This window comes from Diabrotica virgifera, chromosome 7 (assembly GCF_917563875.1).
Source record: "Diabrotica virgifera virgifera chromosome 7, PGI_DIABVI_V3a".
Lineage (NCBI taxonomy): Eukaryota > Metazoa > Arthropoda > Insecta > Coleoptera > Chrysomelidae > Diabrotica > Diabrotica virgifera.
In genome coordinates this window covers 186,437,654-186,463,073 of record NC_065449.1, presented here as the reverse complement: position 1 = coordinate 186,463,073, position 25,420 = coordinate 186,437,654, and positions in this window count along the sequence as shown.

Below are 25,420 nucleotides of genomic sequence, written 5' to 3'. Positions count from 1 at the left end.
TTACGTCAGTACAGAAGGTAAAAGTAGTTTTGTCGCTCGTTAGCTTGCTCTAGTCAAGCAGCAGACGAGGTCGTCAGTCCGCAAATACCGGTTGATACTAATTAATCGACATTGAAATTGAAAATACGATCAACTAAACGATCGGAGGAACATGGCGGGGTACCAGCAACCATCATGGTCTCGTGAACACAAGTTCAGGAACAAACCTTGAACCTAGAAATATCTCTAAGTTTCACACGGTGGAATGTGAACTATTTATCGATGATAAAACTTTAGTACAGTAAACAAGTGCATTAAATGTATCGTTCTAGAGCACGGAAAAAATATGGCGAGAAGAAAAAAAATAACATTATGCATAGTTCCAGCAATTTTTATTTGGAGCGTGTTAGAAAAATCTACAGATATTTAAATAAAGTTTTATTTGTATTTAGAGCTTTAGAAAAAAGGGTTTGGCGTTACTCCTTGTTATTATCCAAGATTTCCTTGAGTTAGTTTTTCGCTACCCAGAATTTTTATTTATAGCAGGAAACCATCTGTTATAATCCGGTTGTACTACTTAGTATTATACATCTTCCGTTTATTCATAATACTCATTCCAGAATTCTTAAAAACTGTTTCAGCTTATACTCGTACACCTTTTAGTGAACTTTATACTTACCATATGTTGTTAGAATCGCTTGGTAGCCTCCAAAACGTATATGTCGCTAGAAATTGAAAGCCTCGCATCCATGTAAGATATCGTTGTTTCAGGTTCTCTGTTAGAGTTTGCATCATAAGTCATCATGAAAGGACCACATTATATGCAGACGTCCCTTGACTAGCAAATGTCTAGTGAGGAAGTCAGTTGTAATTCCGAGCTGGTTACTACTTATTTCCTGCAGTATGCATTTTAACATTTGGTTGGCCGGGTATACTTTCCTAATGAAATTTATCTTGTACTCGGACTCCCAAGGCTTTCAGAGGAGTAGCTAGTTCTTCCGCAAAACAAATTAGTTGTGTAAGTGTAGAATCAATGCATTTTTGGAATCTATAAAAATTGTGACATAAGACCAAGAATCTTCGTGTTCCACTGCATATTCTCAGTGAACGTTGCCTATCACATTCGACTAAATAACCTTAACCGATGATCTGAACAAGTTAGATCTTCTTTTTTAGGTGCCATATTAGGTCCCCTAACGTTGGCAGTTACATTGGGTGTGTATTCCTATAAATCGCGAATGTTTTTGAGCCATCACACCTGCTTCCTTCCAATTTCTCTGCGGTCTTCGATTTTATTCTTCGTGGCACGCTGAAGGATTCTGTATCGGATTCTGCAATAGTTTTTAATAAGCTCACTAACGGTATGTGCTCTATTTAATACAGCTTCGTTGGTCTTCATCGCTGTCCAGGGTATTCAGAAAATTTTATTTAAATTTTATTTATTTTATTTTATGCAACCACATATCAAATACTTCTATCAGTGTTTAGAGTCCAGAAATAACATTAGATCATTATTTTCCGTAATTTAGGTTTCAGCTCTGGTTACAGAAGAATGATTTTATTTTTAGAAAGATCGTATGAGTTGCTTCAATTCTGCACTTGATCTCTTTACTTGGGTTTAGTTGGTCTGTAATGTATCATTCTATAGAAATATGCTTTATTACCATTGAAAATTGTACAATTTTATCGACAAAGCTTACAAAGAGTCATGAAAACAAATCAATAACAAACACAATTTACTAAAATTACATAAATCGTCAATATAATTAAAAAAAAATAATGAAGTAAAACAGAAACAATCAATTACCAAATTTAAATAAATTGCAAATTGAATAGTCTACCTTAGTAACTAGTAGTAATAGTACTACTTAGTAACTTAGTAACAAATATAACTAACATAACTCTCCACGTTTTGTTGATCTGTCTATACATAATTATATCTGGTACATAATTCTCTCTCTCTCTCTCTCTCTCTCTCTCTCTCTCTCTCTCTCTCTCTCTCTCTCTCTCTCTCTCTCTCTCTCTCTCTCTCTCTCTTTCTCTCTACTATGGAGCTATGCCCCTGGCATGTGGTCCTTTTTTTAAACCATTATTTTTTGAAACCGATTTCCGGAGTGGAAATCAAAACGGCAAATAGTTAAAAATACAATCTGCATTACATGATAAACGTTAATACTGTGGCGTAATTGTCTTTTTACGCGATTGACTCTACTATTTTATTTATCTATATCTTTAGGCACTAAGTTTAATTTAAATAAAGGAAGACTTACTTATATTATTTTATTTACATCACTTACTTATTTTAATAATTACAAATAGCACCAACTAACACATCTAATTTATTTACAACTCAAATTTATGATTTAATTAACTAAACATACTTCCGATAACTAATAAATACATTTCACTAAATCCGATTTCGAATACAATTATCTCACGCGTCGCGGCTCGTTCATTGACTGACTGGCCTGTGCTCGAATTCCTGTTCTTAAATACTCTTCGGCAGCGGTCGTCTCGCACGCCGTGGATAGGAATGGTATTGTCTCGTAACGCCGAGAAGCTTCGGGAAGAAATAGGCCAATTCGTGAGCGGACTAAATAGTGTCACATTGCCCCCTCCTTAAAAGATGGTTCCTCCTGGAACCTTGTCGGGACTGGAACTGGATGCTGGTATCTGCAACTGGACCCTCTTTTACAACTCCCAGTTGTATAAAAGTGGCAGGGGACGGTCTTCGCTCCGCACTAGTAACTATGCGGATTGCAACAGACTAACACCCGGACCTCGGTGTCTTTAAAAATTTCTTCTACCATATTTCGGATAACTCTCCAGTCTAATTGGCGGCATTCTAACTTTGGCATGGCTAACTTTTGCACGTCGGACTCCAACACGTGCTCTCTCAATTGAATTAATGCATCCCATACATCTTGGTAGGTAGGTTGGTCATGGACAGTGTCTTTTGTTACCAGATAGAATAGGTAACGTGATGCATCTTGGAGTTTCAATGCTTTACCAGGAGCTGGCAGTTGGCATTGAAGTTCTGCAACTCGACCAAACTTCCTTCGGAAGGCGGATGCCAACCCTCGTGCGTCTTTGATACTGGCCGGGATGGTATGGGCCAGTGAATAGTCATCGGGAAGTGCGAGTAGACCTCGCTTTTCTTCATTGGTAACACCATGTCTCGCTTTACCGGTACCTCCATAGGCCCCCATGAACTCCTCAAACGTGAGGTCAGGCATCTCTCGAACTTGCTTTACTTCCACTTCTTCATCTACGTCGTGGTCTCCCTCGTACGGCGCCAACCGGTTATGGTGGACTATCATCGGCTTTCCCCTAGGAATCTTGCTTATTCGGTAGATAACGTCATTAATTTTCTTGACAATGAGGTACGGACCTTCCCAGAACTGCTGCAACTTGGGAGAACAACCTGTTCGCTTCTTTGGATTATAAATCCAGACTTTGTCGTTCTCCTTGAAACATCCCCTCTCGGCTTGGGTATCGTATCGTTTCTTCATTCGGTCGCTAGCGATCTGAAGATTAGAACGGACCAACTCATGTATATCGTCCATTCTTCTTCGTAATTCATTCACGTAATCCTCACCAGCAACATCTTCTCCAGGTCGACATCCAAACTCTAGATCACAGGGTAGACGCATCTCACGTCCAAATAGGACTTTTGCTGGTGTTTGGCCAGTTGATTCATTAACAGCAGATCTATAGGCCATTGCGAAGAATGGAAGGTACTGGTCCCAGTCTCGTTGATGATTGGACACCATCTTTGTCAAATACTTGCCCACTGTCCTATTCATACGCTCCACCATTCCATCCGATTGCGGGTGATAGGCCGTGGTTCTTGTCTTCTTCATGCCTAGTTTATCACAGATTCCTTGAAATAGATCGCTCTCAAAGTTTCTTCCTTGGTCACTATGGATCTCCAGAGGTACTCCGAATCGGCTGATACAGTCTTTGATTAGCACATCTGCAATAGTGGCGGCCTTCTGGTCTGGAATTGCGTAGATCTCCACCCACTTCGTGAAGTAATCCATTACCACCAACATGTATTTGCATCCATTGTCACTTTCTGGAAATGGCCCGGCAATATCCAAAGCTATTCTTTCAAACGGACTTCCAACATTGTACTGTCTCATAGGAGCCTTTCTTTTCCGGTAGGGCCCGTTACTTGTAGCACAGGTAGTACATTTCTTACACCAGTCCTTCACATCGTCGGAACTATTCATCCAATAAAATCGTTCCCGAATTCTCTGAAGGGTCTTCTTCTTTGTGAAGTACTTCGGCTACTCTGCTCTTTGGAATCACCAACTGTGTTCTCCTCACTGAACCATCATCATTTTCTATTACTCGTTTAAGCAAGCTGTCTTCCAAGATAAATGAGTCCCACTGGGCCCAATACGTCTTAACTACTGAGCTTAGGCTTGATATTTCTTGCCAAGATGGTCGACGATTTTCTTCTTTCCATTTTCGAATCTTCTGTAAAACTGGATCTTTTTCTTGTTCTTCCCTGATCTTAGTAGGCCTCCACTCGTCGTTGACCACTGTTGTTCTTAGTACTGCTGCTTCCTTTGACTCTGTTTTGTTGCAATGGGAACATTCTGCTGGACACGGTCTTCTAGATAGAGAGTCAGCGTTCCTGTGGCTAACTCCGGCCCGATGCTCGATCTTGAAATCATATTCTTGAAGTCGTTCAATCCACCTGGCTATCTGACCCTCTGGATTCTTAAACTGCATTAACCATTTAAGGGCGGCATGGTCGGTTCGGATTAGAAACTTCCTTCCGTAGAGGTACTGATAGAAGTGTTCCACTGATTTTACTACTGCTAGAAGTTCTCTTCTCGTGACGCAATAATTTCGTTCAGGTTTTGAAAGCACTTTACTAAAATATCCAAGGACTCGTTCCTGTCCTCCTTGGATCTGCGACAGCACTCCTCCAATTCCCACATTGCTTGCATCCGTATCTAAGATGAACTCTCGTTCTGGCAGTGGATACCCTAATATTGACGCTGTAATTAAATGCCTCTTCAAAGTTTCAAAGGCCGTTTGGCAGTCTCCATCCCAGCAATAATCCCTTGCTTCCTCTGTAAGTCGCGTTAATGGCTTAGCAATATCTGCAAACTTCTTAATGAATCTCCGTTAGTATGTACATAGTCCCAGAAAACTTCTCACTTGATGTTTATCAGTTGGTTCAGGCCATTCCTTAATGGAATCGATCTTTCCTTTATCCACGGCCACTCCTTCTTTGCTAACTATATGACCTAAATAATTTACTTTACTTTGAAATAACTGGCATTTCTTGGGATTTAACATTAACTGGGCAGCTTTAAGTCGATTAAAAACGTCTTCTAAATTCTTCAGGTGGTCTAAAAACGTCTCTCCCAAAACGATTATGTCGTCTAAATACACCAGGCACGTTTTCCAAGATAACCCTCTCAACACATTTTCCATAAGCCTCTCAAATGTCGCAGGAGCGTTACAGAGTCCAAACGGCATAACGTTGAATTCCCATAATCCAGATCCTGTCGTAAAGGCCGTCTTCTCTTTGTCCACTGGATCCATTTCTACCTGCCAATATCCAGACTTCAAGTCCAACGTAGAAAACAATTTACTTCCAGCCAACGTGTCCAACGTGTCGTCGATCCGAGGCAGAGGATAACTATCTTTCTTGGTAACATTGTTCAACAAACGGTAGTCCACACAGAATCTCGTAGTTCCATCTTTCTTCTTGACCAGGACCACCGGAGAGACCCATGGGCTCGTAGAAGTTTCTATCACCCCGTCTTTCTTCATTTCTTGAACAATCCTTTCAGCTTCCTCTCTCTTCGCCTGTGGTAATCGTCGAGCGGTTTGACGAATTGGCCTAGCGGTACCAGTGTCAATTTTATGTTTGACAACTGTCGTTCTTCCTGTCTTTCCTCCTTTCGGTACGAATATGTCACGATATTGCCGAAGAAATTCCCTTAATTTCCTTTTCTCCACTTGATTTAGAGATTGGCCTGCAACTGCAACCATTTGGTCGAACTTGTCGTTGGAATTATCTGATGTTGTTGTCTGACGGATTATGGACGTCACGGGTACACAAGTTCCTACTTTTGTCTCCTTCTTGATGGTCACCGGGTAGTCATTGACATTAATCAATCTCACGGGAATTTCTTTAGCAGAAGTAACCAATTCCTTTCCAATTATGATTCCTCGGCCAACCTCCTCGTCGTGGTTCCATGGCTCCATCATAACAGGTGTTCCTTCTTCTACAATTCCCTGTAGCCGCGCTACGATGATCGTTTCACTCCTCGCAGGCACAACTGTATCTTCTTTAATGGCTGCTAGCACAGTGCTGTCATCATGTGGATGAAGAAATACCTCCTCGTTGCCAACTTTGATTACCCTGTTCTTAAAATCCAATTGAAATCCATGCAAATTCATTACGTCCATTCCTAATATAACATCTTCTTCGATGTCTGCAACTATGACAGTATGGACGAACTTTTCTGCTCCAATCCCTAATTGTATCTGGATTTCTCCGTGGATGTTGGCATTTTCACCTGTGGCAGTCCGCAGTCGCAACCTCGTTGGTAAGAGTTTCTTACGGATGTTTAAAACTGACGGTCGCATAATGGTCCTGGTTGCTCCGGTATCCACCAGCAATGTATACTTTTTACCATTTATTTCTCCATCCACATATACACTATCTTCACGACATTTCAAAGAAGCTATTAGTATGAGAGGGTCTTTGGAAAAGTTGCGGGTCGAAGCTGCCCCCCTAAGGCCGACCCGTTCTAGTTTTCCTGCTGGTGAGTCTCTTGATTGTTATTGTACCTAGGGTACTTACACGAACTCCGTACGTGTCCCATTTCCTCACAGTTCCAGCACCTTATGGTCTTCGTTTTCTTGGATGCAATGTCTTTCATCATATTAACAAGCTGGTCAAGTTTGTCCTCATCCTGTTCCTCTTTCACAGTCCTCACTTTACTGTACCCACCAGAGGCCTGGGTAGCTGATTCGTATTCAAGGGCGGCAGACAAGACATCGACCAGCGTCTTGTGACGAGCTAATCGCAGTGTTCTTTGCATTTCATGATCACGAAGGCCATCAATAAATGTTTGAACAGCCAACTTTTCCATCATGTCTTCGGGAGCTGTTGGATATGCATATCGTACCAACCTGGCAATATCGACCTCGTATTCTTGAAGAGCTTCATCTTTCTTTTGTCTTCGATTTTTAAACTGCGACTGATAGACATGCTCTAAATGTTCGTGTCCGTATCGCATATTCAGTCTCTTTTTTAGCTGCTCGAAGTCATCTGTCTCCTCTACGGCTATGGTCTGGAGGACATCCAAAGCGTCGCCTCGAAGAGCAATAGTGAGGTTTACAGCTTTTTCTTTTTCGGACCATCCGTTCGCTCTGGCCGCCGATTCGAACTGTTTCATGTAGTTGTTCCATGATGACTTTCCGTCGAAATTTGGCACCTTAACACGAGCATGACCTACACTCCCTTCAACTATAAACCGTGGCTCCAACTTGTATTTCGTTTCATCATCTTTAATGTCTGTTAAGATGGGTTCCATCCCTTTGTCTACTTTTTCCGTTTCCTCCATTTTCTTTTCTATTTCCTTGATCTTTTCTTCAAAAGTAGATTTTATGGACGATATCTTGTCGTCAAAATCCGAAGTGACTTTAGAGATCTTGTCAGTCATCTTGCTTTCAAGGGATGAAATATCACCCGAAACTTTCAGAATATCACTAGAAACTCTATGTTCTAACGATGTAATGTCTGTCGAGACTTTGTTCTCTAGCGATGTAATGTCTGTCGATACTTTGTTCTCTAACGATGTAATGTCTGTCGAAACTTTCAAAACATCCGAGGAAACTTGGGAGATTTCACTAGAAACTTTGCTCTCTAGCGATGTAATGTCTGTCGATACTTTCGAAATCGACGAGATCACAGCAGCATGCTTGTCTTCAAACAAATAGGTTTCTGGATATTTACCCTCTTCCTGAAGAGCGTTCTTTAGACGTTCGACCAGATCAGCCTTTTTTCCAGTAGAACTCAGATCCCTTTCTTCCAATTCAAGTCTCAGGTCTGCAATTTTTAGCTTACACAAGGTAGACATGATCACACACTTTATTTATTACGATTTATATTTTATTTATATTTAAAAAGTTTCCACACTCTATTTAAACCGAAAATTTACGTTGAATTGATTTATTTCAATTATCCTCACTTCTGCACCATTTGTGGCGTAATTGTCTTTTTACGCGATTGACTCTACTATTTTATTTATCTATATCTTTAGGCACTAAGTTTAATTTAAATAAAGGAAGACTTACTTATATTATTTTATTTACATCACTTACTTATTTTAATAATTACAAATAGCACCAACTAACACATCTAATTTATTTACAACTCAAATTTATGATTTAATTAACTAAACATACTTCCGATAACTAATAAATACATTTCACTAAATCCGATTTCGAATACAATTATCTCACGCGTCGCGGCTCGTTCATTGACTGACTGGCCTGTGCTCGAATTCCTGTTCTTAAATACTCTTCGGCAGCGGTCGTCTCGCACGCCGTGGATAGGAATGGTATTGTCTCGTAACGCCGAGAAGCTTCGGGAAGAAATAGGCCAATTCGTGAGCGGACTAAATAGTGTCACAATACGTTTCATAAAAGTTCACAAACGTTAAAAATATTGTATTTATATGGCATTAGCCACAGTTATTTGTAATGACAATTACATTTTTACCTAAAAAGATTTGACGTTTCGATTCCTACTCCGGAAATTCTTTTCAAAAAGATTAATAAGAAAGATTGTGCTTAACGAGTTTATAACCGCCAAGTTTTTGAGGAGATGGGTTTTGAGAAGGGGTAGCACAGATCTTCATTAAATTGTGGTTAATCGTTACTTAATGAACCCGAATTAAAACACTTTTTCAATGATTGTTGACTTTTTCCCCCATTTCTAATCCTTTTTGTATTTGCAGTATGTTTGGCTGTTTTGACATGCTGATGCATGTGAAATTTTGTATCGACGTTAATCTGAAGCAAGGAGAAATTGAATAAATATTTAGAGTGATGTATGTTTAATAAATACGCGAATTACAAATAAACGAAATGCAAACTTTTGTTTCATTAAAAGTTACTTACAATTTTTGAACATGCCGTGCAGAACACATTTTTACCTTCCATTTGAAGTTCTGCGTACGGTTTAATCGACAGTACATTAAATTTCACTTTCGGCATTTTCTTAACAATTTATTAAACACGTTTACACCCAACTAAAAGCAGCGCTGAACTGAAGTCCAAGAAAGCTATACTGATTCGTTCCGGGAGCTGTACGTCTATTCAGATTATAAATGAAAAATAAATATTAGTTCATTTTATGACTATTTCTGGTTAATGCCAGACCCCACATCCAAGTCGGTCAAGTCAATTTGCGGAGATTAAGAATTGTTAAGATCTCAGGTAAATTGTGCCTAGAAACATAGATTAAAAACTTCCAAGCTAATGCTAGAAATAAACGGACAGGCCCTGCATAATTACATCTTAATGGTTTTCGGGATTTAAATTGGAGAGTAAAGTGACGAAAATATGTAAATATGTATATGTATTTACCACTTAAATATGCACATTTTTCAAAAAAATCTATAAATATGTAATATAATATGTAAAAATATGTATAACTTAGATATAATCCGCGGCCTAGTCATTACAAATAACTGTGGCTAATCCCATATAAATACAATATTTAACACAAGAAAACAGTTTCAGAATCATATAAACGTAATATTTAACGTACGTCCCTGGTTATTTCCTAACCCTTAAATACAGAAACTTTTCAATACAGCGTAGGCAAAACCAAAATTAAAATTTACCAATTAATAAGGGCTGTATCAGCGAACCTTCAACTCGGCATTGTATAGTTTATTGCAAAAGGTAAACAACGAATGTTCGCAAACAGGCGAATACCGTGGAATACTGGTTATTATGAATATTTCAGATTGATAAATCATTCCAGAAGTAGGTATATATTTATTTGTACAGTTGAACACATCAATCACTCGTTGAAAGATGGAATATCGGGATTGAAAATGGATATTAAGTGAAAAGTAGAATACTAGATTCTTGACAGATTCAATTCGGATCCTGCGGTTTACTAAATAAGAAATAAGGAAAATTCTAAACGTAGGTAGTAGTTTACGGCGTATTGTGAAAGAAGATTTATTTATTTATTTATTTATTTATAGTACTATACAAATGACCTGGCTTCTTGTGACTAATCCAGGTCGTTTCCTGATGGGATTACAGTAGTTTATTACAATATTATTACTTTAAGAATTTTTTATATTTGACTAATTAACAATAGCCCTAATCTACTACTAATTATGAAAACTACAAATTCTAAACAATTCTAATGAACAAATAATAACAAATAAACAAAAACTAATAAACAAAAGATAAATTATAAATTTTTTTTGAACATATCGATACATCAGTATCAGACTGCACCAACTCAAAATTTTTCAATATTGAGATAAGTACCTATTAGGAAATGGTTAAAATATGTTTATTTATCAGTTTCAAATTACACCATCTCAAAATTCCAACCCCATTGTAAAAATTTGGACTTATCTACATGCAGAATCTATTATTTTTTTACAATGTCGTAGTTTCATACCGCATCACTTTGAGTTAGTGCAGAATGAAACTTGATCGGTAGAACTGTTGTCAGCTACTAACTCAAAATGGTCTGTGAAAGCTGCTTGCACTGACCGTTGCTAAATTAAATGTTTGATTGAAATGAAAAATTACAGAAAGGGAAGAACTGTTAAATAACTACTGGGGTCTTGGTGATTTAAATAGGCAGCGAGATTTTATAGTTAAAAATGTAATGCCTGTTAAGCCAAAATATCAATATAAGAAAGAAGGGAGTCATAGAAGCGAAAATATAGCTTATTACTTTGAGATGAGAAATGAAAAAACTGTGAAAGAAGATAAAATATAAATAATTGTTCGATAAGTCAACATTCTATTTTCAAAAGAAAAATTTGCAGAATTAGAAATAATTTGATAATTGAGTAGCCAGAATGAAATAATCTTCCTCTTCTTCTTCCTCATGGGGGGTGAAAAAATATGAGTCTAAAATAAGTCCTGAAATGGATAAACTGACTAATTGTAAGTAACTTTTGTTCTATAGAGCTTTTTCGCCAAGTCAACACTTATCGAGTTATTTGCGAGTGAATATGTTCATTTTTCAACAAAATAACTACATTTTTAGACGGTTTTTCGCAAATAACTCAAAAAGTAAGTATTTTGTCGAAAAAAACGTTCTTAGCAAAAATATAGCCTGTAAAAAAGTAAAAACAATGGTGTACGCGTTAGGTCTCTGGACCTCGTAAAACCAGAGTTATAGCCAATGAAAAATAGATTCATATTCACCAAATTTCAAATAGAATACTTCGAAGTGAAATATCCAAAAAATTAAACACTTTTTGGGGAAAACCCATTATAACTGTTTTAAAGTGTTTAAAAAAAGCTTTATTTCTGTTTTTATAAAAAGTTTCTAGCATTAAATTTAAGCAAGTTACGCTCAAAATAAAGTTGGTCGCTATTGTTTTGGCAAAAAAGATTGGGAAAACCACCCCCTAATTAGCAACTTAAATGAAATTAATCGTTACCGCTCCACAAATTATTTTAGTTATGTTGTGTTTATATGATCTGTAAGTTTCATCGATTCAAAGTGCATATTTTGGAAAAAATTTGGTTTTAAGGTAAAATTTTTAAAAAATTTAATTTTGAAAAATATGCTTTTTTTTCAAAATAACTTAAAAATTGTTAGAGATACCAAAAATCTTGAAAAACAAAAAAAGTCGGCATTGCTTTTCTGAATATCATGTATTTTTTGTTTCACTGTTAAGACAAAAATTGATTGAGATTTGGTGTTTCTAAATTTGCATACATTCGTGATGAGTGACTCGTTCAACCCCTTTTAACTACAGCCCTTTCAAAAATAAGGACTTTGAAGCGATGAAACTTACAGATCGTATAAACAATGCATACACGGGTCAAGAAACTTGTGAAGTCGTAACGATTAAGTTCATTGGAGATACTAATTAGGGGGTGATTTTCCCGATTTTTTTACCAAAAAAAAAGGGACTAACTTTATTTTGAGCGCAACTTGTTTACTTTTGATGCTAGAAATTTCTTTTATAAAACAAAAATGAAGCTTTTTTTAAACACTTTAAATAAGTTTTAATGAGTTTTCCCCGAAATGTGCTTCATTTTTGGTTATTTCACGTTAAAGTATTCCATTTGGAATTTGACGAATATGAACCTATTTTTCAGTAGCTATAACTCTGCTTCTACTAGGTATAGAACCGTGATATATACACCATTTTTTTAAATTTTTTACACGCTATATCTTTGCTACGAATGTTTTTTCGACAAAATACGTACTATTTGAGTTATTTGCAAAAAATCGTCTAAAAGTGTGGTTATTTTGTTGAAAAAATGAACATATTCACTGGCAAATAACTCGAAAAGTATTGACTTAGTGAAAAAACTCTGTAGAACAAAAGTTACTTAAAATTAGTCAGTTTATCAATTTCCGGACTTAGTTTGGACAAATACTTTTTCACCCCCAAGAGGGAGTGAAAAGCACCCCCGGGGCAAACGCACATATCGGCACAATATCACTTCTTTTCTTTGACTTGTTAGCTATGTGTATGCCAGATTTCATGTCAATCCAAGCGGTTCTTTAAAATTTAGAGGTTTTGCAATATTTTACCTTTAAAGAACGGACTAATTGCCGATTTGTGTCAAATACGATACATCTTGTCCAAATTTAGCTATTTTTTAAATGTTATAAAATCACCCCGTACATAATTTCAAATTCTCTAGTAAAAGTTCCCAAGAAATTATTATAGGCCGATAACACTCCTATCGCAAGACAGAGAGACAACAGATGGACAAAGAAGATTGAGTGGCGGCCAAGGGCAGACATGCTAAGTCGTAGAAGACCACCTACCAGATGGACCGACGACATTAAAAGAATAGCGACAAACTGGATTGCAGCTGCGCAGGACAGAGAAGGGTGGAGACATCTTGAGGAGGCCTATGTCCGACAGTGGACAAATTTGGCTTTGTATGATGATACTCCTTAATACAACTACCGTTAAGTTAGCGCAGGGCTGCGATAGATAATAGGTATAATTTCCCGTCAAGGCTACCACCTAAGTTGTTTTGACTAAAGTTGTCCAGCTAGTGCGGCCGATATGTGAAACAATTGTACATTTAATGATACAAGCATATAATTTGGACCACATATACTACACATATAAAGGTTCAAATTAAGATATAAGGCCATCTCAGATTTTGCCTTTTACAAAAATGGCGGGCATTCAAAATGGCCCCTATACATATGTGTTTAATAGTACCATAACTTTTGAACGAAAAGTCCGATTTCAACCAAATTTGGTATATAGGTTGTCTTTTTGATTTAAAAGATGGATGTGGTGAAAAAAAGAATCAGTTTACCAGAAGTTGTGTTTTTACTGGTTGTTTATGTAAAAATATGTTTTTTTTTCAATTTTTTCCCTCTGTATATATTAATTTTTCAAAATGGTAATACCGCAATTGAAAATAGCGTAAAAATATTTTGTACAAAATATTTTGAACTTTTTAGTTATGTTAATTACCATTTAATAAATGCATAACGTATCTTCACATGTACCTGTGTGTGGCAGATTCGTGCAAATATTATAAGAATTATTGTGCATTTAATGGTAGAAGCACATAATTTGGACCACGTATACTACACCCATCAAGGTTCAAATTTAGATATAATTCCATCTCAAATTTTACCTTTTACAAAAATGGCGGGCATTCAAAATGGCGACTATATAAATGTGACTAATAGCACGATAACTCTTGAACGAAAAGTCCGACGTCAACCAAATTTGGTATGTTGGTTCTTTTTTTGATGTGTAAGACCAAGGTCCTGAACCAGAAGAATGGATTTACAAGAAATTGTGTTTTTCCTGATTTTTATGTAAAAACATGTTGTTCTTTTACTAATTCTTTCACCCTGTATGTATTAATTTTTCAAAAAGTTAATATCGGCATTGAAAAGAGTATAAAAGTATTTTTTAGGAAATATTTTGAACTCTTTAGTTATGTTAATTACCAATTAATAAATGCATAACGTATCTTCATATGTACCTATGAACCCATGTGCGGCAGATTCGTGCAAATAATATAAGAATATAAGAATTATTGTACGCATGGTAAAAGCATATAATATGGCCCACACACACTACACATACAAAGATTCAAATTTAGATATGAGGTCATCTCAGATTTTGTCTTTTACAAAAATGGCGGGCTTTCAAAATGAATTTGCGCACATAGGTACATGTGAAGATACGATATGCATTTATTAAATGGTAACTAACATAACTAAAAATTTCAGAACCTTTCCTAAAAAATATTTTTACACCCTCTTCAATGGCGGTATTACCTTTTTGAAAACTTAATATATACAGGGTGAAAAAATTGAAAAAAAACAACATATTTTTACATAAAAAACAGTAAAAACACAGCTTCTGGTAAACCGATTCTTCCGGTTCAAGACCTCGATCTTATTCATCAAAAAAAAACCTTGATGCCAATTTTGGCTCAAATCGGACTTTTCGTTCAAAAGTTATCGTGCTATTATTCACATATGTGTAGCCGCCATTTTGAATGCTCGCCATTTTTGTAAAAGGCAAAATCTGAGATGGCCTCATATCTAAATTTAAACTTTTGTATGTGTAGTATATGTGGTCCAAATTATATGCTTCTACCATTAAATGCACAATAATTCTTATAATATTTGCACGAATCTGCCACAAATAGGTACATGTGAAGATACGTTATGCATTTATTAAATGGTAATTAACAAAACTAAAAAGTTCAAAATATTTTCTAAAACATATTCTTACGCTCTTTTCAATGGTGGTATTACCATTTTGAAAAATTAATATATACAGGGTGAAAAAATTGAAAATAAATTATTTACATAATATAAAATACTTTTACATAAAAAACCAGAAAAAATACAACTTTTGGTAAACCGATTCTTTCAGTTTACGACATCTATCTTGTAAATCACAAAAAGAACCTATGTACCAAATTTTGTTCAAATCGGACTTTTCATTCAAAAGATATTGTGCTATTAGTCACATATGTATAGTCGCCCATTTTGAATGCCCGCCATTTTTGTAAAAGGCAAAATCTGAGATGGCCTCATATCTAAATTTGAACCTTTATTTGTGCAATATATGTGGACCAAATTATATGCTTGTATCATTAAATGTGCAATTCTTATCAATATTTGCACGAATCTGCCGCACTAAGCGGCTATTGTTTGCAAGTATAGTAACTAATTCCTTAAAAGGTCCGACCGAAAGAGGATCCCGTTAGATGACGTCTGTTAGACCACACAGCAACTTAACGGGTTTTTTTCATCTGAATATCTGACTATAAGTAGGCCTACTCTGTCTATTTTATCCATTTTATCTTTAGAAATTGATTTGTGAATATCAATTTTCACATGCTGCGGAAGAAGTTGCACCATTTGTGTCATCCCTTCTGTTTTTTTAAATTACCCAATTTAATTTGATATTTGAGATGTATTTATTTCTTAACATGTCCTCTTTATTTTTCTTATTTTCACTTCTCACACTTTTACTTTATTTTTCGTGTTTCTATCGATCTGAATCTCATTGTTACTGTATTATAGCGTTCCAAGATTTGACTGGTGTAACAAGCAAATTTCTTCTAAAATTAAGACCGGTACTCCTCATTGTACCAGCAAATTTATTGATTGAAAATTTCTTCTTATGTATTTACACTGTGCTGTGAATTGTAAAAAAATGGTAAGTTCGTAAATAAACTTTACAAAGTTACAAAGTTTGGATTCATTTCGCATAATGTAGCTTTATAGATTTGAAAATAGTCAGTAGATACCTCTCGGTGCTGCTTCATATTTCTGAGGAGCTGCTTATTTGTGACTCGGTTAGTCCACGGGATCTTAAGTATTTTCCAATATAGCAATATCTCAAATGCTTCCAATCTTCTGCACATATCTTCGTTCAAGATCCACGATTCAACACCATAAAAAACAAAAGAGAATATATAACATCGCAGCGTTGTTACTTTTATACCAACAGAAAGGTTGTGGCTCTTGAAAGCCTCTATCCGGTTAAAGGTGGATGTAGCTTTTCCGATGCGCAATCTCTAGGTTGTTGGTCAATTCTTCATTTATTACGGTGCCTAGGTAGTTGTAGTGCGTCACTCTTTCTACTAAGGTTTGGATGACGTAGAGTTGACCATCTGTAATCTTTTTCTTGCTAATTATTATCATTACCTTTGTCTTGTTTACAAGCAAACAGAGAGCAAAGAAAGCAAGAGATTTTAATCAGATTAGATGTATCCGAGATGAAAATAACAAAATACTAATTCACGAAAAGGATGTCAAGAAGAGATGGAGAAAGTATTTTGGCAGTTTATTAAATGAAGAATTTGACAGACAGCATGTGGAGTTAACGGAGACAATAACAGCAATGGTTACCAGAATAACAAACGAGGAGTTACCAGAATAACAAACAAGGAAGTGGCTCAAGCGCTTCAAAAAATAAAGAAAGGAAAAGCAGTCGGACCAGATGATATTCCTGGGGAAGTATGGAGAGCATTGTGAGAGACAGGAATAAGTTGGCTAGCAGGTATATTTAATAGAATTATGGAAGTTGGACACATGCCAGACGAATGGAGAAGCAATATATTAGTACCTGTCTACAAAAACAAGGAAGACATACAGCAATGTACAAACTACAGGGCTATAAAACTACTTAGCCATACCATGAAAATATGGGAGAGAATTTTTGATAGATGGATACGTGAAGAAACCGAAATATCTGATAATCAATTTGGATTTATGCACTGAAGATCAACAACAGATGCAATTTTCATTGTAAGGCAACTGATGGAAAAATACAGAAATACAGAGACCAACGCTCATATGGTATTCATTGATCTTGAGAAAGCATGTGATGGGCACTCAATAAGAAAGGAGTCCCTGGCGAATATGTAAAGATTGTGAGAGATATGTATGAGCGAGTAACGACTAGTGTTAGGACAAGCGTGGGAGAGACTGATAACTTTCAGGTGAAAGTAGGTTTGCTCAAAGGCTCGGTGCTTAGTCCGTATTTATTCTCAATAGTTTTGGACCAGATAACAGCGAAACTACAGGGTAGCATTCCATGGTGCCTAATGTATGCTGATGATGTAGTGTTAGTAGGAAATAGTGAAAGAGACTTAGAACAAAAACTGGAACAGTGGAGACAAGCTCTCGAGGAAAAAGATTTAAAGCTTAGTAGGACAAAAACAGAGTATTTGGAATGTTCATTTGAAGATGGAGTTACTAAAAATAAAATGGTATCTTTGGATGGTGAAATGATTGTGAAAAGAACTAGTTTTAAGTACCTAGAATCGGTATTACAGAGTAATGGAGAAATAGATAGAAAGAATGCAATAGAATTAGGGCTGGATGGATGAAGTGGAAAGAAGCGAGTGGTGTGTTGTGTGACAGAAAAATTCCAATGAAGCTGAAGGAAAAATTCTTTAAAACAGCCATAAGACCGGCTATGATGTACGGAACTGAATGTTGGGCAGTGAAAAGGAAAGAGGAACAACGAATGCATGTGGCGGGAATGAGAATGCTTAGATGGATGAGTGGAGTATATATAAAATTAGAAATAAGTATATTAGGGAAAGTCTGGGTGTGGTACCTATTGATGCCAAAATGAGAGAGCATAGGTTAAGATGGTTTGGTCATGTTCAACGTCGAGACGTTAATCACCCAATACGAAGAAAAGCTGAAGTGCAGATTCCTGGAAGGAGTAGGAGAGGAAGACCAAAGAAGACCTGGGGGAGACGATAAGGCAGGACATGTTGGTAAAGGGGATTAACATTGATATGACCCAAGATAGAATTGGGTGGAGAAATGCAATTAGGGAAGCCAATCCCACATAGGGATAAGGCAAAAAGAATGATGATGAGCTTTGTCTTGTTTACGTTTAATTTGAGTCCATATTGTTGACTTTAATCCGTAATTTTGTTCAAAAGGACCTGTAGGTGTCTTTTGAATTCTGCAGATGAAGAACCGCGTTTAAGTGATCAAAGCCTCGGTTTCGTGACGCAGTAAAAGGAAGGTGGTCAACGTACGTTGGGAAGTAAAATATATTATCAACTCACTCAACGGTGGTTGTTTGCGGTACGAGTGCTTGTTTGGTTCTGCCTCTCTCCCTAGAAACGAACCCTTATTTCCGTGTAGGTGGTGAGAGACGAAAAACTTAAAAAATAATTCCAAAAAATATGATAATAAAACAAAATACATAAAATATTTAGTAAATACTTTTCCAAAAAATATCTTTAATATAAACAAATGAAATAAATTATCTCCCCTCATGAATGGAATGCCCGGTATATATGAAAAGCTTATTGCGAATATTTATTATCGGGTGTAGTTATCATTACAATAAGTCCTATATAAATATTTCGGTAAAGTGGACATTTTTCGCAGTATTGTTTCATTTGCTAAAATAATATTAGCACATTAACATGCACGGTTTAGCAAAATAGACGTTTTGTATACGAACCTTAATCTACATATTTATACGGTTTTGTAATACTATCAACAATCGAACATTAATGAATCAATTAATTGTTCTAATTATTTACATGAAGCATACGTGGGCATTGAATAATCATTAGTTGACCTTTGTTATGACTAATATTTGTCGGTAATTGTGTGCCACAAACGCAGTACAGGTGAACCTGGCCACTAATTTACATTTAGAGTTTAATATAGATGCATGGTCCAACTAAAGATCATTAAAACTTTAAACTTTGATGGTATTGTATGAAATAGTAATGTTAAATTGCGATTACAATTGTCCTACTTTCGCAATAATTTTGTGAAATTTATGAGAGAATTTATCAGTTGATTTATCATTAGCAATGAAAATAGACACCCAAAAGTTTTATGAGTTCTCGTTAACTCTCAAATTTCTCTGCTGTATGATGAATTGTATTGACATCATCATCATCATTCAACACGGATCTATCTACTGCTGGATGTAGGATGTGGTTGGCGGACGACCTCTACTTCGATATGCTTCTTGTCTTGGTCTCCTGTATCCAAGTGTATTATTCGCTGTGTCCATCTGTTATCCAACATTCTAGCTATGTGTCCAGCCCAGTTCTACTTTAGAGTCATAATTCTTTCTATGGCACCCGTCACTCCTGTTCTCCGTCTTATCTCCCTGTTCGTAATTTGATCCCTACGAGAAATACCTAACATTGAGCGTTTCATGGCTCTTTGGGTAACACAAATTTTATTTCTTACTTTCTTATTATTGTTAAAGTTTGTGCACCATGTGTAAGTACTGGCAACACACACTGATCAAAGACTTTTCTTTCGAGACACATCTAGGCAGTTCCGACTTAGGACATAGTTCAGCTTGCCGAATGCCACCCAAGCGAGTCCTATGAAGCGGCTTAGTTCGCAGGTTTGATTATCTCTTCCTATGCGTATCACATATCCTCCTAAGTACTTATAAGAGGTAGTTGCTTCAATAGGCATGGCATTTACTGAAATCTTTTCGCGTAACACAAGATTTGTCATGATTAGTGTTTTTGTATGGTTGATTTTTAATCCAACTGGTAAGGAGGCTAGCTATAGTTTCTCCAGTTGCGATACTGCATCATCGATGCTATCAGCAAAAAGAACAATATCGTCAGCGAATCTCAAATGACTAAGTATTTCTCCGTTGATATTAATTCCTTTTTTACTAAGATTTGCGTTCTTAAACATATGCTCTAATAATGTTATAAACAATCTTGGCGAAATTGTGTCTCCCTGTCGCACTCCCTATTTCATTTTAAAGGCGTTGGTCTTTTTATAAGAGACAAAGACAAAATAAGGAACCAAGACCTAAGGAAAATCACTGTTGTGGTCGAACGTATAGCCAAGCTGAAATGGAATTGGCCAGGTCACGTAGCGAGACTAAATGACTCAAGATGGACCACAAAACAATTGACAAACTACTTCACTGGCGCCCAAGAGAAGGCAGAGGCAGCAGAAGACGACCACCAACACGCTGGATGGACGCCATTAAACGAATGTCCAAGAAATGACACCAAGACGCACAGAACCGTGCAGAATGACGAAAAATGGGAGAGACCTAGGTGCAGCAGTGGACGGAAGAGGTTGCATGATGATAATGATGATGATGAATTGTACGTGATACACTTGCTCATACCATTTGCTCCGTTTACCCTTATGGAGCACATCCAAAATCAACTGACCAACAATCAGACAATTTTTCCAAACAACACAACAGGCATCGTAATAAAATAGAATACATACTGCTAGATCGATATCCTGTAATGATTTGTATATACCGAACACGCACTACCTCCACGTCATAAAATCGAAACGTGTGTGCATTCGATCTACGTCCCAGCACGGAGCAGCCAAGGTAAAGAGAGGTGGTCAGTCAAAGGTATAAAAGCAAGCCAGTGAGGAAGAACAGTCATCCATAACCTTTCTAATAGCCCCACAATTATCGAGAGAATCAACTCTCTGAACAGGAACTTCACATCTAAAGTAATCAACGGCCCCCTCTCTGACACCCAACAATCTCTAAAATGTTCCTGTTCTTCTCTCGGCCACATATTCTGCCCCCGAAAGCCCAAACGGAAAAAACTTCACCCACCGTCTGCTCTAATGCAAAGATGCATTGACGTACTCCCGGCAGAATACGAGGAAATCCTTGAGGCTACCCCGCTAGCCTACCGTACGCTCCTTTGTCTAACTCCTCTACCATTTCACCGAACAGGGAGAAGTTGGTTTTTTGCGGTTTCCCAACTTCATTGCAAAATTATCATGTTCGTTCCAAGAAAATAGCCGCAACTATTTTCTACCACTTGAACGCTTACTGTCCACGCAATGTCTAAAGCCACCTCCTGACCGCCGACGAAGACTGTAGGCTTGCCTGTCCAGTGTACAATGGTTTCTAGGGAGCTTGGTCAAGGGCAAAGCATGGACAGTACACACACATTTCAATGGAAAGAACACCACATTCCATCAAACTTTCTTCTCTGATCTCTGATAGTCAGCTGGACCAACACGGTCCAGCAACACACAGGCCACACACCTTGCCCCAGCGTTTTTTCGGACTGTTTGCTTTTGCTGCCTGCTAACAAAATTCAACACATACCCTGAAGAGGACAAAATCTTAAACGGGGACAACTAATGTAATCCTTTCAAATAAAGAAATCCGTTACCCTCCCTCATATCATACACTGAGAAGAAGAAGAACAGTCAGTCTTGCAGTGCAGTGCAGTGAGTTCTGGACTCCTCGGCTAACTAACGTACTGAGTTCGTAAGCCAATTGGACTGCGACGTATTGAGTCGTAGCCTGCCACGGAGCGGTCCTGCATTGAAGGATCACTTCGTTGATGGTCGCGCATTGAGTGATCACTAGTCGGGGGGTCGAGTCGTTGCATGGGTTTCTGTGTGTGTTTGTTGATATTTTGGTTCCGTCATTGCGAGACGGTGTGTAGTTATTCCGTAATGAGGAATAAATTAGTTGCGAGTCTGTGGGTAAATATTAATATGTTGATTCCGTATTGACGAATAGCGTGATTGCTTCTTATATTATATTAACATTGTTATTGCAGTTTTGATAGTAGTAAATACACTTTTGTTTTTCGTTTACAGACATCCGCCAAGTGGACTTTCTTCGGGAGCGGAATGAAAAGCAGAACAACAGTTTTAACTGGGATGAGCAGTGCTAAAAAGCTTTTAATAGGCTGGAAGACTGCACCAAAACTGTTATCACAACACTACAAGGCAATTTTCATAGTCGACGATATTGCTAGCAACGTGGGTCATGGTGACGTTTTTTCGCAAATCATCGATGGGATAGAACGAGTTATTGGCTACTTTAGTAAAGTACTCTCCAAAGCCGAAAAAAATTATTGTGCCACATGAAGACAATTACTTGCTATGATGAAAATACTTCCATAAGTTCTTATATGAACAAACGGATCTTATTCGCATTGATCAGGCGTCTCTCTCCAATTTAAAAACCCCGAAGGTCAGATTTACCCGCAAAACTTAGCTGAAAGAATTAACGATGTTCATGTGAAGGTTCGAGAAGGTTTGAGACTGGAGAGTGATAGAATGAAAGCTCGATATGACAGACGAGGTAACTCTATCGGATTCAAGGAAGAAGATTTGGGATTATATAATGCAGTACGTTATAAGGAACAAAGCTACAGAAGTCACGGGAAGGTCCGTATTCAATGGTAGCCTCAATAAATGATGTTGTCTACCGCATCAAAAGATCAAGGACAAAAATGAAGATAGTGCGTCTGCATCGGCTGGCGCTGTATCGAGAAGACAGTAGACTGACAGTGTCGCCACTCTAAAGGATGGAGCACCTGAAAACCGAGTGAAATTTTTGAAATCTGCCCTTGATCAGAAGTGTCATAATGACATTTTTGAGTAGGTCGAAGTAGTTTTCAGAATTAATTAATTTTGACTAGTCAGTAAGTTCTGCATTTCTACATTTTTAATAAAAAAAATTGAGTTAGAGATCCACGTATTTGAGGAAAACCCACGATACGTGAGTGGAATATGTTTAAAATCAATATGGTAGGGTAGCCCAAGGGATTTTTGCAGTTACTCGAGCGCGTCAGAAAATCACATTGTGCCCTGTAAATGTACTCCTACCATATATTGGCTCTTAATACAAGGGAGTCCGAAAAAAAAATCTATCATTAGAAAAACTCGAAATCGTCAGATTAAGATAAGGTAAGTTAAGTACCTACATACAGAACAGTGTATATTTCAAAAATGTGACGATTTGAGCGGGGCGTAAGATGGGTGAGCCACAAGGTTTCACAAAAAAGCGAATATTTCGCGAAATGAACGTCAGATCGAAAAATTAAAAAATACGTGTTCAATATTTTTTAAACGTCTATCGAATGATACCAAACACGACCCCCCACGGAGAGGGGTGGGTAAATTTAAAATTTTAAAACAGGAACCCCACGATATTTTGCGAAATGAACATCAGATCGAAAAACTGAAAAATACACGTATTCAATATTTTTGAAAAATGTATCAAATCTATCGAATGACACCAAACACGAACCTCCACAGAGGTGGGGTGGGGGGCTACTTTAAAATCTTAAATAGGAGTAGGAGCCCCCATTGTTTAAAAATATCACAAGGAAAAACTCCTGTACTGGCTGTATACCATAAATCACAAAAAATAGAAACCTTATCTTGTAAAAGGTATATTTAAAATCCCTAAAAAGGGTTGTATCACAACAAAACGTTTTCAGAATCAATATTCCATCATCAGTGTTATCACCTAAAATAAGTATAACTCTATAAGTAAAACAAACGTGAGGTTAAATTTTGACAAAGGTAAAAAAGTGAATAGATAGTTATACTTACAGATTTACATGCTTTAAGCCAATAAAATGTACGAGTAAAAACCCTTAAATTGATTTTAAACAGTTGAAGTTACATTATATTATCCGATTTTAAAGGATGTTAAAAATATTTCTAGATTAACCCCTGGCATCACATGACATCAACCATATTGGTTGGGAAATTGTAGGTAGAACCTTGCATGGCAGAGTTTAGGTGACAGCTGACCGGAATGGCCCTCTGAAGGATGTCAGCACCAGATTGACACCGTACCTTGACAGAATGTAATAATATGTGTAGTTACTTCAGCCAAAAGAATTTAAATTTTATGTTAATATTTAAAATAATATCAGTAGTGAAAAAATTTGTTGGGATTAAAATTAATCTACCCTGAACAAGTATGATGGATAAAAGTTAAAAATTATAGAATCAAACAGAAGTGAATTAATACTTTCTTTAGGGTAGGCAATTATCATTACATAGGATTGAAAATTATAAATGTGTAAATACAGATTTGTACTTTTCTAAGATATTAGTTAAGCTGATGTTATGAGCTTAATATAATTTGGTGTAATTTATTAATAGAAGGATTTAACAAAATAGATAAAAGATGATATATATTTAGTTTGGCTAAAGAAATATGTATTACTAGATGTGAATCTAAATAAGAAAAGTAGTAATGAGGAGACTGAGAAATCCAGAAACCCGACATCAAAGTATCTGGAGATGAAAAACTAGCAATGATGGGACAGGAAGGATATAAAGTTATTAGTGTGTAAGAAAGGAAAAAGAATTAGTGATGAAAGAAAGGATGTAAGTTGATATTGGTGAGTTGGTCTGTTACAGAAAATTAGTCTGTGAATGAGGTTTAAATAAGTGTAATAAGTCATAGGTATAACTTATCGAAAATGTGGTTTAGAGTCCAAGTGTAAATGAAGATAGATATGTAAAGAGGAATGGATGAAGAGGAAAGGTGGATATCTTGACTATGAGAAAAGTTGGCGATGTAAAGGAATGAAGTCTCGATTAAACGATACATGACGGTTAACGCAATTAGGGCTATTTTGTTTTTCGTTGACTATTTATAGGTCCTCATACAGGTAGTCATTCTGAGGAATGTTGTGTAACAAGGAGACGTCTTCTGGGATGTTGAGAGTGTGTTTTTGTTGTTTAAGATATTGTGAGAAAGTGGAAGTGTTCTCTCTTTTGGTGTGTTCTAGGGAAGAAGAAGCTAGTGATCTACAAGTTCTACCTAAATATGTGGCATCACAATCAGAGCATTGTAATTTATAGACCCCACTACGATTCATGTAATGAATAGGGTCCTTAGAATTAATAAGACACTGTCCTAGATTATTAGGGACTTTGAAAGAAATATGGATGTTATCAACTGCTCTTTTTAACAGATATTTAATGTCTCCAGCAAGACGCTCATGGTGATAAGGTAAGGAAGCTTAGATGGGTTTGATGGTCCGGTCTCTGGTGGCTTAAAGCATGTAAACCTGTAAGTATAACTATCTATTCACTTTTTTACTTTTGTCAAAATTTAACCTCACGTTTGTTTTACTTATAGAGTTATACTTATTTTAGGTGATAACACTGATGATGGAATATTGATTCCGAATACGTTTTGTTGTGATACAACCCTTTTTAGGGATTTTAAATATACCTTTTACAAGATAAGGTTTTTATTTTCCCCATTTTTTATTGCATACTTGGATTCCTTACGTAAAAATAAGTAACTTTTACTCGAGACATTTTTTTTTTAATTATGGATAGATGGCGCTATATTCGGAAAAACAATTGTTGAAAATGAAAAATTAAATTAAAAAATGGAAAATCCCCACTAAAATGGAAAACTTCTGAACTTTT